The 14,244-nt window shown below is 41.1% G+C and overlaps 1 protein-coding gene across 2 annotated transcripts in view; it reads right to left on the bottom strand.

Annotated features, from left to right (window-relative positions):
* CDH11 (cadherin 11) overlaps positions 1-14,244 on the bottom strand; it is an 80,986-nt gene that overhangs the window by 41,355 nt on the left and 25,387 nt on the right. The gene's annotated exons all lie outside the window — the stretch shown is intronic.

Here is a 14,244-nt window from a genome sequence, read left to right as displayed (position 1 = left end):
TGAAATCCAAACTCTTGGTGGGACCATAAAAAAGGAAACAGAAGCATAGTCTATAAACTACCACAGCAGCCTAAAGAGAGTCTGAAGACAAGCAATTAAATACTACTTATAATTAATGAATAGCCTTTTCCTAGAATCACAGAAGGCCAGGTTTGGAGAGGACCGTAAAGATAACCCAGTGCCACCCCTGTCATGGGCAGGGAGACCTCCCACCATCCCAGCCCCATCCAAGCTGGAATATTTAAGACTCACTTTTGCTACACTGTTCCCATAACTAAAATGCTTGAGGCCATATCAAAATTCTTTCACAAAAAAAAAAATTCTTTCACAAAATTTTTTACAAAAAATCTGTTCTGGCAACGTTATCCAAGACAAGACACACTGTAGTGAAAAAGAGAACAGCTGCAGATGCTATTAACCAGCAAGATATGCTTTGAACATTTCTAAGTGCTCTAAAGGCGTATTAGAAAATTAGTGGGTTTATCATTATGATGGAAAAGGAAGAAGATTATTTTAGGAAGTGGAACTGCCACTACAGTAGTGAAAAAAATACATAAGAGAAAACATCTGAAGCAAAAAAACCCAAAAAACAACCAACCAAACAAAACAAAAAAACCAAGAAAACCACAAACCCAAAAATTCCCCAAACAACTAAGAGGTGCCTCTGCCTGTAAGAAGTGCATCTACAGCAGTTTCAGTGGCTACAATTCTTTCATAAATGGGGCAGGAAGTTGAGACAGTCTGGACAAAGGGAGCAGAAACAGAAAGAAACCTGCTGAATCATTTCTCATGACAAGTCTTGAATTTAAATTGGTAAATTAAAGATGGTCACAATTTCCCAGAGCAGTCATCCTCACACCTCATCATTTTGCACCTCATCATCCCAGGTGTTTCTGACAATGTCCCCACACAAGTAAAATATAGATAAAATATAATTAATGTGACTGAATGCAAAGGAAATACTCAGTGTGATCTGTTGTTACCTGCAGGTGCAGACACTGCATTCCTGAGGTTCATTTGAGACCTTGATAGACACTTAAACAGCCCTAACTGAATTCTAGAACTAAGATTCATTCCAGCCAAGGAAACTGGGCTAGATTCCCTAGTACCTCCAAATGTATTAACTGAAAATTTCTAGAACTAATTATTTAATTATTAAAAAATAGCTGTGTAATTTGGGCTGATAGATCCAAGTCAGTAATTTTCTGCAGTGCTTAATTGTTAAAGATACGTCTTCTGTATCAATCCTTCATTTTATACCCACTTTTCACCCCTGTTAAAGCAATCAAGTTTTAATTGCAAAAAAACCCAGTTCAGCAGCACAGGTTGAATTTCAGAGTTCCCAGCACAAGTGTTGAAAAGGAAACAAGCATTGACTAGCTATTTTATATTCAGTATTGCACAAAGATATTTCACTCTTGCTCCATCGAAGGAAGAAATAAAGTCTTATGGCTTCTGTAGCCCTTCACAACTGCAAATACATTGAGTCCTTTTCAAAAATTGGTATACACATGCCATAAAAGCACATTCCTAGACAGTGAGTTTTGCTAAGGTTAAGCTCTGTGGAGCGATGATTTGTGTGATGACCTAGCCACTAATGTAAAAGCACTTGGTTAGTAAAAGTACACACATTCATGCTATGAAGTACCTATGGCACTTGGAAATATATTCATTTTGCAAGTTTTTGGTTTTTTGGTTTTTTTTTCAAAGGACCCTTTTGAACTAATTCACAATTCATATGAATGACTGAAACTGAAATAAACTCCCTCATTTTGAGAATTTGTTCAATATCTTTACAGAAAACAACATCTTTATGGATGACTTTGCAGCTCAAGACTCCTTTATGCCCGAGACATTTGAATTTGCTTGGATAAGGACTTCTCAAAATATCCTCTTAAATATCCCTACCATCCAATTTTTTAAGCTCTTCTTTTGTTTTTAAAAGCCTCAGAGATTTGATCAGACACTGCCAGTCCCCACCTGACCTGCAGCTCCATTAACTTCTCCCTGTGCATCCACCTGGCCACCAGCAAAGGCACCAATCATGGAACCACACAGTGGGCTGGGCTGGAAGCATCTTAAAGAACAATAGATGATAAATGGCAAATGATCATTTCACTGCCAATTGCAGCCTCTATTCTGCAGTCACACTGCATTTCAACAAATATCAGGGGTTACAAAATGATACTTTTTGTAGCATTGACCATTATTAGCAGTAAATAAATCTTCATATTAATATCAAGCAAGGAGAAACCCTTCCAGATATCAATTTTCATAAAAAACATAGTTTGAGACTATTTCCATCCTTGTGACTGTAGACAGAACAGTTTGAGTAATTGATATTTAGGTGTCAGATACCTATTTACTTCCTATTACCATTTCATTTATCAGATGCCTATTACTTTACTGTATAACATTTTAATTTTCCTATTTTCTCTGCATGCCTTTTATTTTCCTATTTCTCTGAATATGCCTTCAGGATTTCTAATAACTTTATAACGCTTACAAAAGGGCGAAAAGCCAAGGCCCCCCAACTGCTGTATTTACAGAAGGCTGTTTCAAAGTCCAACTACAATTACAAGAAAACTTTAAAAAAAATCCATTAAACAGTTCCAACGCTCCAAAGAGATTTGCCACAGTGGCTCTTTAAACCACACGGCCTAACAAGAGTTTTTGGGGCGAAAGAAGCCGCGCTTGAGGGCTGGGCGATGCGAGGTGCCAAGAGGAGCGGGGCAGGAGCCCGGCCCATTGTCACCGTGGTCATGATTGCACAGCGCCCGATGGGAGACGGGCCCCGGCAGCAGCTGAATCCGGCATTGTCCTCGCACCATAAAAAGATTTGGGAGTCTGAAAAGCAGAGGAACGGAATCTCACAGCTTCTTAGAGTCCCCTCTGAAAGGGCCATTGTAACATCATCATAAATCCTGGGCTCCCCAGGCACTTGACAACTAAAGCAGTGGACAATAGAATTCTTGTGCTGGACAAAACACTCCTTGTCTGCCAAAGCGCTTATCTGCTTCATTTACAAATGTCTTTCATTGTACCCAAATAATTCCCTATTAGAAAAACGATTAGGAACAACACTAAATAAATATTCACAGCTCTGTGGGCCATTTGGCAAAGTGAATAAACCAACACAATCGAGGTGAGTGCAAAATACGAGATTTATGCTGAGGAAACCCAAAACAACCCCAAACCTCTGTTTATTTTCATTTTCCCTTTTTCTGATGCACCACACACACATTTGTCCCTCTAAAAAACACCCAGGTACATTACTCTTATCAAGAGAGATGAAAAATATTAGAAATCCACAAAGATCTCAAATTGGAGAAAAATTGCATCCATTGTGCCCCTAAAATTAAATATTTCCAGAAGAGCAGTTCCAGAAATAAACTTGGGAGCATATTTGAGAGTTTAATGAAATAGAAACAAATTGCTCACAATCATAAAAGGATTTAAACTGTGGATTTCTAACTGAGAAATCCAAAAGCATCAGGGATGAGTTTCTGAAATGAAACGGTGCCAGATTTTTGCAACTCTTTTCAAGCCCAATGAAAATTCTGGTAAATATCACAGAAATGACTGAAAGAGACTAAAATATTCCATAAATATGACACTTCAAAAAGCATTTCCAGCACAGTCAGAACTCCATTGCCTCAGGTTTCCACATAAATGGTTATTTGATTACAATTTGCTGGAGAAGTGCCTATGGAAACACAACTGACACCACACACAATGATTAAAGAAAAACCCTAATAATCTAAATTATTGCTTAAGTAAAGAGTGCTGATCATATTAAAAGTGCCAGAGACATCTGCATGGCTGAATTAAAACCTGGAGAAGTCAAAACTTCTTGGCTGAATTATTGATCATAAACTACTTATTGAAATCCTATACAGGAACAAGGTTTTTACACAGCACAGGCCAATGGACTGAGTGGCTGAAGGGTTTTTCTCCCCCTGTGATTAATTATTACTAGCCTACAAAAAATGCAGGTATTCATAACCTATGAAACAGATTACTCTATTAAATACTCAGAATGTATGCAATAAACAACAACAATAATGGTAAAATTAAAAAAAAAAAGAAAAAGGAACCTAATGTAATTTAAAATAACAATTATGCAGGTTTGAGCTCACAATCACAAAGGTTTAGGAATTTGTGAGCTTTCTATGGTACTATCATGAATTTGCAGTCTGGCCCTGCCACACATCACTTAACCTTGGAGCCATTGCTGAAAGTGAGCAAAGGCACACTATAAAACATTTCACCTCTGAAAAATGCACTAATCCATATAAAACACAGAGGAAAGAGGCTGGAACTCAGAGCTCCCACATGCCAGCTGAGGATCTCTGCTGTTTGGGTGCAGAGCTTCCCCATTTTTTCTCTCACTTCTCTCCTCACTGAATAATTAACTGTTCTAAAGATGTAGGTATAAGTTCTGTCTTAAAATAAAGTTTACACTTGACTTCCCCAATGCTATTTTTGGTGTTTGCTGCTCTGTGCTATGCACTGCCCAAACTCCCCTTTCTCCTGAAGCTGGATCATCTGTATAAATACAATTTGCATGAAGTTATTATGATCATTTTTGCAATTTGCATTTCAGGAACACAGCTTCAACAAAATCTGCTTCCTGTCAGAGTTTTATTCTAGGCCCTACTACATAACACAGCACCGCACCATATTTTTATATACAGTAATCTCTGTTTAGGTGTAAAAAAAAAATGGATCTGCACTGGGGTTTAAATCTCAGTGTACAACAGGGATTATTTAACACTTCTAGAGAACTCGGATCTGGGGGCCTTGACCAGGGTGAGTGTCCTTGGCCGTGTAAAAATTGCTCCTGTGCTAGCCATTGTCTTAGCAAGTAAATAAACTCATGCTCTGCTTGCAGGAGAAAATGGTTTTCCTTCTGATTCCAAGCAGCTGAGCCAAGCAATGGGAATCTCACAGTCAGCAACTAACAGAGCAGCCCAGGATAATTCAGGTGGGAAGGGGCTCTGGAAGACACCTGGTCTGACTGCACCACTGAAAGCAGCTCCAAATTCAATGTTCACTTAGGTTATTAAGGCTGTCACTTAATTAATATCCACAGCTGACACCAGCAGCATGATCAATGTCTCTGTGTGGACATGGACACGTAAGGGTTGAAAGATGGTCAGGTACAAAGGTATGGAACAAAGCAAAAGTCAAGAACTGCAGCAGAAAGGACAGAAGAGCAATTCGGATAATCTGCCTTCCCCACACACACCCAGTGACAGGTCTGTTGGCAGGCCAGGGTAAATAACTCTGATTTCAGAGCTGGGGGAGTTTTCCCTGCCCTGTGCACTCCCGAGCAGCAGGGACAGGAGCACCACCTGCAGCACCTGAGAGAGTCCTGCTGCCTTCTGCTTCCGAGGCACGGAAGAGTTAATGCCTGTGTCCACACACAGGGCTCAGTCCTGGAGGAGCTGTTCTCAACCCAAGAAGACTGACATGAAATGAGGATCAAAACCAGCATTTGACTCAAAAAGTTGTACAGTCCTGTACCTTTGTCCAGGAGGAAAGCTCCTCTCCACACAAGGGGGATGCCTTGTGCAGGCCTCACGGGAGAAGGACAAAACGCAAGCGCTGCAGAGAAGGTTTCACACAAACAAGGTTCTGTTCTAAGCAGGTTAACAGCCTGTTTCACTTTCTTATGAACTATTCTGACTTTGTACTCTGCCAAACATTTCCCCTGTTGCTCCCATCCCTTGTGCACCCACACTGCTGTGGCACAGGCAGGCAGCCAGGAGAGCAGAGCAGCTCTGCCAAACCCACCACCCCAACACCCAGCTGGGAGAGCACAAACCAGGCACAAAGGAAGCTCGGAGCAGGGTAGCTGTGTGCCCTCGTGGGAGACAAAATCACATCTCAGTGCTTTGCAGGATGTTAACAGTCTGCAGACTAAAGCCCAAATCTCACCCATCTGAGGCCAAATTACCCAGCAGGACAGAAAAGGCTCATGTGGGCTCACAAGGAAGAAATTAACCTCCCTCCAAAAGCCCTCTGTGAATCACATAAGTGCCCAGTCCTGTGCTCACCCGTACCATATGACTTTATCAGCTTTTTTTGCTTTTGGGTCACAAGGGCCTGGAGGCAAACGATGGGCCCTGGAGGGTGAAGTCTGTATTAATTATCCTCACGCTGCTGCAGCCCCATCCTACCCAGGTACCAGAAATATGAGTGGATTGGGAGGCCTGCAGGCAGGTGTGTTCTGTCATTTTAAATATCCCAAATCAAGCCCCCTATTTCAATGTTTCCAACTTCCCTGAGCTTCCTCTAAAATCTAAATTTGGATCCACATCAAGCAGCTACTGGCTTTTTGTGCATACACATGTATACAGATGCAAATAAATCTATGTGAATTAAAAATTATACAAGTTTTTCATGCTTAAACAAGTATTTCTATGTACCACACTCTATATAATTCAAATTACCTACATGTAGGAAAAGCACTTCATTTGTACTCTAAAACTTGACTTTTCATTTTTGTCGTCTAGCAGATTATCTCAAACCTTGTTCTTGAGCCGCTACCAGTAAAAGGCTCGTATATGTTCTCTCTTGGAAAAGCAATTTCTACATGCAGAGCATACCAAATCAGTTCCTGCCAGTGCAGCAGGCACACAGAGCTGCTCTGAAGCCTTCTGAGTCACACTGGAGCTCAGCTTCCACTGGCAGCAGATGTCAGACACCACGGATTGGGAGCTTGTCAGCACTGAAAGATTTTTATGGCAAATTTTCCCTACAGTTTGGGATTTTTTTTTTTTCTGGTTTGCATCCTCCACTTGCCATTTTCCTATTCTTTGGTGCTTTTCTTCCACTAAACATGAATGGCCAGATCCTTCCTCTAGAGCAAATCCATAGCAGAGGCTGTGGATTTGATGCGCACTAGCATTTGGTGCTCTATTTTTATTATCTTTCAGGAGGCTGTTCTATATTTCTTTCCTCTGGCTTTCTTCTGCTCTCTTTTATCAATCTCTTCTAGTGACCTGAAAAAAAACCCTAAAAATTGAGAGCCACTGAAGTATATGCTGAATGTCTCCATTAGTCAAGCTGTAGGGGACACTCAGCACAGAAAATAAATTCAACTAACCTTTGGAAAAATCTTTATATAAATGTTCTACAAAATCATCCTGCTGGTTCCAGGTCCACTGGAGACACCCAAGGAAGAATAATTCTGGGACATCAGAGATACCATAAAGGAGAATAGCTCAGAGTCTGTCCAAGAGACTCAAGAGAGACAGAATTCTTTGGTCTCAGGGACATTTTTTCCTACCTTCTTCCTTTTATTAATAAATAAAGAAAAGAGGAGTTGTTCAAAGCCACCCCAGAGATTTGATGTTTCTGAATTTCTGTGAGCCTCATTCAACTCACTGAATATCTCTGTCAGCCCAGGAAGATCCATTATTCATTCTGGGGACCCTATTGCAAACCCTACAATGACTCTTCAAACATTTGTAAGGCTTTTAAAAAAGTTTCATTCAGTTTTATTTCTGGACCAAATATATCCCTTTGCCTATTCCTATTCCATTCTCCTCCCAGAGGTCACAGCTTGTCTAGATCTAGGGAGGGTGACAGGAAGGGAAAATGGATTGTAAATTCATTTTAGGTCACCCAGAAGCCATTCTGTCTCTGTCCTTCCTCACTGGCTTTTCCTCATTTCCTTTTGTGTTTCCTCAAAGGACATTACACACTTGGCTTCTCAATCAAGGACAAGGCAATGTCAAACACATTAATTTGTCCATGAAGCAGTCTTTAAATGTGGACAAAAGATAGCCTAAAGAAGTGCAGATAGACAAGATAATCATTACTGATTCAAAAAGGAAAACAATCCCAAATCCTCTTTAACTGGTAATTTCATTTTTCAGGACTGAACAATACTGAGCAACTGATATTTTGAGACTGTCATAATATAATATATTTGTGTATATATAATATATACACACACATATATTTTTATGTATATTATATAGATATATGTAATTTTTAAGAAATATCCATTAAAACAGAGCTAAATATCAGTGAGTAAGAACTTGGGAGATGAGAAAGGACTAGGAGTATTTCTTGATACTTGCTGTGCAGTTCATACTCACAACTAATAGAGTTTTGCAGAATTTCAGCAATATTTATAGCAAGGATGACACGATTTTCCACCACCTATAATTTCAGGATATCACTCCAGAAATTACAATACACTAATATTTTTTTATGGAGTTACTTTGTCATTTGCTAACCTGCCTTCCCATCTGTTCATGGAGCTGGAACTTGAGCACATATCTGTATGTCAGCTGCAGCAGGTAATGACGTGTTCATAACACCAAAGCTCACAGCCACAATGAACCAGAATAGTTGACAATATTAATATTTAACATTTGTCTGCTCTTCATTATGCTGCCCAAAAAGCACCGAGGCATTAATTTTCTGTGGTGTAATTATAACATGCTACAAGCAAGTGCATTAGGAGGTTTCTTCCAAACAATTGTTGTGAAGTAGAAACACACAACCAAACAATAACAGAGCAAGTGCTCTGCATATTCCAGAGAAACTGCACAATTAGGCAAAAATTCCTGCTGGTATCTGTCAGTGATATTACCTGGTAGAGATAGTCCTAGGTGCTGTAGGCAGTTCTTTAAATAACAATAAATGAGCTCCAGGGTACCACTGGCAATCATGTGGTAAACTTATATTCAACCAACAAGAGGATATATTTAGGAAAATAAAAGGATCATAAAAAACCAAACCAAAACAAAACCAAAAAAAAAACAACAACAAAACCCAAAACAAAACCAACAGAAAACAACACTAATAAAGCAACAAACCCTTGCTGGCCAAATACTGAGAACCTGTCTCCGCTGATTGACCAGATTTCAGAAGCACAGCTCTCCCTAAGTTTCAGTGGCTTTTTTTTGGGACTGAGCAAGGAGTGCCCAGTGTTAACATCCTTAGAGAAAAAGGAAAACTGCATGGAAATAACCTCCCTGGGAGCTGGGAAGGGGCTCCGCCTGGAGAAAAGGAGGTTCAGGGGGGCCCTTGTGGCTCTGCACAGCTCCTGACAGGAGGGGACAGCCAGGGGTCGGGCTGTGCTCCCAGGAACAGGCACAGGAGCAGAGGGAACAGCCTCAGGCTGGGCCAGGGCAGCTCAGGGTGGGCACCAGCAGGAATTTCCCCATGGAAAGGCTGCTAAGGCCTTGGCAGGGGCTGCCCAGGGAGCTTTGCAATGCCCATCCCTAGAGGTGTCCCAGGAAGGGCTGGAGGTGGCACTGAGTGCTCTGGGCTGGGGACAGGGTGGGCATTGGGCACGACTGGGACTCCATGGGCTGGAAGAGCTTCTCCAGCCTAAATATTTTATGATTCCATGATTCTAATTACTAATAAAAGTCAAAGATAACTTCATAATAATGGAGTCACTTTACCAGCTGTGCAGAAATGTGACTCTCCCCAAAAGCACAGAAAAGCCTGTTTGCCAAAGGCTTGTCTAAAACAGATAACTGCAATAATTCTCACACAGCAGTAACATTTTTTCCTTTTCAATTGAATTGGACAGGGGTGGAAGAATGTTCCAGGCCACAACTGAAGCCTTCTGGGTGGCCTTGGGCAGCCTTGCTGGCAGATGTGAGATCTCCCTGCCCGAGCTGCAGGCTGAGCTGAGGCTGCACCAGTGTGCCCAGCCCACAGGGGCCTGGGCGAGCAGGGCACAGGGCTGGTGATCAGAGCTGCTCCTGCAGCCCTGGCACGGGACAAGCACAGGGCTGGGCTGGGCTGGGGTCAGCACGGGCTCTGCGCCTCAGCCCCAGGAGCTGGAGACAGCAATTAACGCCTGGATCTGGGAACGCCGGGAAGGGGAGCGGATTTACTCTCACAACCAATGCTGAGATGCTCTAAACCCAGAATGAGATGGCCATATAATTATTTCTTATGGGAGCCAACCTTTTTCCATATGTGTGCTGTGGAACTGAGCCAAACTGAGGCTGTCTGCACACTTAATGTTCAATTTGGTGAGCTCTCCACTTGGAGAACATAAACACACACTCGTGTCTGTGCTATCAGCTTCGAGTTCGTGAGACTTATGAGTACCTGACAGCTCAACATGGCCAAACAAATCTGTTATTTCATTTTCAGATAGTGTCAGCCTGAGTTATAGGGAAACAAACCCCCTAAGGAGTTTACCTGAGAGTGTGGAGAACTCAGCTTCAACACCTTGCTGGTTCTCCAGTCACAGAAATTATAATTACATTGCAGTCCTTTCTAGCAGACAGCATTCTGCATGTTAAATTGTGGCTGAACACTTCACACAATTAATTTGAGAGGTTTCAAATGCCAATAATAAGCTTTCCCACTCCCTTTCAAAAAAAGAAATCTAGTTATTCATTCTGTCAATCACATGCAAGATGTTCATTGTTTTTACATAATTGTTTTCCTATTACTGTAATGGCAGAGCCCAGAGGAAAAAAAAAAAAAAAAAGGCATGAGGAATAAACCACAGAAACTCCACTAAATGTTGGATTTTTTCCATTTATAGTTTGCATTTTATTCAAAGGCTGGGTTTATGTTCTAATTTTTCAGGGCACAGAAACTGCCCCAGCCACGATGGAGAAAACCAACCTTACCAGTCCCGCACATCAAGACAGTATAATTTTATGAGCAATTACATAAATTACCTTCCAAAATACTTTTTGAAGAAATATCTTGTGGTATTGAGACACCCACTGCTGTAACTCAAAAGGTCAAGGTTTCAGGGTTTAAAGTACTGCACAGCCACAAATCCGGTTCAATGGACTAATACAAAAGTGACCAAAAGTCACAACTTGCAGAGCAAGATCTGATGTTTCATGAGAGAAAGAAATCTGGATGAGTACCCAAGGCACAGTCACTGCCCTTCCTTCTCTATGTGATAATCCACAAATTTCACCCAGCTGGCCTGGAGCAGCCTCTGAGACACAAAAACCTGCAGAGCTGGACTTATGGACACAGATGTTCCCACATGCCTTAGGAATAGGGAGTGAAATGTACATTATCAGGAAGATGAAGCACAGGCAGCTGGAAGTTGAGCTGTGGAGCTGGTTTTTACCCTTCTGGTTGCTTTATGCCGTGGAGATTTCCAGGATTGGAGTTACTTCAGTACAGCACAGGAATATTTCAATTAATTAAAAATAATAATTGGAAGAAAGGACATGTATAGGGAAGAAGAAAAGTGATCTAAGGCATCAAAGATTTTTTTGAGCACAAATTCTATTGGAAGTCTAATGCCTTTGTACAATTAAATCATTTTGACTTGGAAAAAACTTGAGATCCTGTACATTTGATAAATCTTCCCCCATATCAGCGAACTCAAACCCTACAGTTAAGTAGCAATAAAACCACATCTGCAATGAAAGTTAAGTGCAACTATTCAGCGCTGTTCAGCAAATGTAATTTATTTTAATTGTCAAAAGCAGAGCCAGCACTGGGTTAATGCTCTACAGAGAAAACCTTCCCAGCTACCCAAACTCCTGTGTGTACAGAGCTGCCTGAATATCCTTTGGGACATCCCCAGCTCGGAGCCACCACATCTCACCCTCCCTGGATTTCCCCATCTGCCACTTTTAGGAACAACCTGTGGGCTCTCCCATGGCACAGCAGGGGCTGCACAGACCCCAGGCATCCCAAACTCAGCTCTGAGCAGAACAGAGCAACTCACCAAACAGAGAGACAAGTTTAGCTGTCTTGAGGAATTAAAAAAAAAAAAAAAGGATCCTTAAAAATGAAGCCAGCAATCTTGGAAGAGCCAGCAGGCTCCCATGTCAGCCATATGCCTTCATATGTCTGTTCTGGGGGAGTGTTACAGCTCCTGCTGTTCCATTCTTCACTTTTTAAAGGAAATGTTACAAGGCCACAAGGACTCACAAACATTTGTTGACATTTCTTCTGGGTCAGCCTTAGGAGGCCTGCAAGAATTTAAACATATGGCAGTATTTAGCTGCGTGAGGGAATAGGTTGTTTCAGAGAAAAGCAGTATTTAGTTGCAAAACAGTTTAATCCACCATAAAGGTTTTAAATTTTTTGGCCCAAATCCAAACTTTTTCTCATTATAGTTTTCACATTATATTTTTAAAGCAACAGTAGCTTACCCACTGTGTTGGTATTGAGAAATACTAAGATACTTCACAATGTTTTTTACCGCCTTCCACACAAATAATATCTTGATCCAGCGTTGCAGATCAAACAGATTTCATATGTGTTTAGATTTAAAGAGGGGGAGAAAAGAAGAGATAATTTGGGCACTGAAATAAAGGCAATTGCCCACACTGAAAGGACACGGAACCTTTGTATTTTGAACCACATGATGAAATTAACTGTGTTTTTAGCATGTTTCAGTGGCAGTACATATGCATTTGCAAGGCAGAAAAATGGGATTTGCAAGGCTTTGTGTTATTCTTCAGCTCCCATTGCTGTCAGTCAGCTGCTAGCAAAGGCCCAGCCGCTCCCTGGCTGACACTCGTTAGGTCTTGCTGGTAAAAGAAATACATTGCACATCAGGAGCTAAGATGAGGCTTGTCTCAAATAATGTAAAAAGGGCAGCGCAATATTAAACTTCATCAAAACCACACTGGGAGCACATCTGACCCAGCTGCAGGGCAGGGAAGGACCAAGGCAAGGTGCAGCCTCTTTTTCCTTCACTGCTGGTTTCCTGCAACACAAAACTCAAGGAGGGCAGGGTTAGAGCAGATATGAAAGAGGAATTCTTCCCTTCCTCCCTGGCAGGGTGGGCAGGCCCTGGCACAGGGTGCCCAGAGCAGCTGTGGCTGCCCCTGGATCCCTGGCAGTGCCCAAGGCCAGGCTGGACACTGGGGCTGGAGCAGCCTGGGACAGTGCAAGGTGTCCCTGCCATGGCAGGGGTGGCACTGGATGGGCTTTATGATCCCAACCCAACCCGTTCTGGTATTCTGTGATTGCAGCTTACAGCCAAAAGAGCTCCTGCCATTCTTTTCCCTTCCACAGTCTTGTCTGTTAATTGTATAGCACAATATTTAAAATGAGTACTTTAAGCAGCTGAAATGGAAGATCTTGCACGGGAAATAAGGATGCAAGAGCCAATCTCTGATTTTTTTTTTTCCCCCAGTTGTAGAGCAGACATGGTTTTTAAAATGAAGAGTGAATCCAGAAATTATGCTCTTATAAAATATTCTGTTAATTAACATCTACTCTAGCACTTGAACTAACATGAACCAGGAGGAGACCAATGCCTCTGGTTTTGAACAACATTTTGGAGCCTCAGAAGGAATCCAAGATTACTTTGCTAGAAACATTTGTAAGAAAATCATGTGTGAATGACTGAGATGGATACAGAAATTTTATAGGAATTATGAGAGAACAGCAAAATTTTCTAATTTTAACAAGTAAATTGCACAAATAAATGAAACCTCTGGATGAGGAAGTTCAAAAGAGAGGCAGAATTTCCTTGAAGGTTCATCAGCCGGCAGCAGGCAGGGTCTAGGTGCATCATCTGTGATGTCAGTCAGATGAAGGGAAGTTCCTTATAGGTCTTATTTTAACTCAATTATAGGCTGGAAAATCATCAAACATTCTGGAATTTAAAATAAGTCAGAGGACAAACTTCCATCATTACAAATTTGTGTGGACATAAAAATGATGTGAATAAAACTTCAAGGGCTAGTTACTTTTATCCAACTTCCATAGTCTCAATCAAATTATCACCCAAATTTAGTTAGAGGGATCACTGTCCAAAATGCTGGAGATTGGACAGCCCTTAAGAAACAGAGCACATCCCATCTTCTAAAGCTTTGCAAAAAAAAGTTTTTATAATCTTGCTAAAATTAAGTTGACATTTCCTGAAAGTTACCCTCTTACTTTTAACCTTTATCCAAAATTACCTTTTATTCTAAACTCTTCAATAATAAAATGCATGAGGCATTAAGGGAAGGTAAAAGCTGAATTTCAGAATCCAGTTATCAGCAGTGATCACAACCAGGAAAATTAAAGTTACTCCAAGAAAGTTCCAGTAACTCCAGAGAAAAGAAAATCAGAAACCCACTGATTTTTGGTTACCACATAACAAATATTAAAACTTAGGAGAGATTTGTACTTAAAAGCTGAATTGGACAATGATGAAAGGATGAAGGTGGAAACAGTCTAAGGCTGCAGTGCTTAATCTTGCAGTTGAATTCCAAGCTTAAGAATTTGTGAGCCAGGTAGATCAAAAGACATATCAGCAACACAGGAAAA

This window comes from Passer domesticus, chromosome 12, assembly GCF_036417665.1.
Source record: "Passer domesticus isolate bPasDom1 chromosome 12, bPasDom1.hap1, whole genome shotgun sequence".
In the NCBI taxonomy this organism is placed as follows: Eukaryota; Metazoa; Chordata; class Aves; order Passeriformes; family Passeridae; genus Passer; species Passer domesticus.
This window is presented reverse-complemented; position numbering and strand designations above follow the sequence as displayed.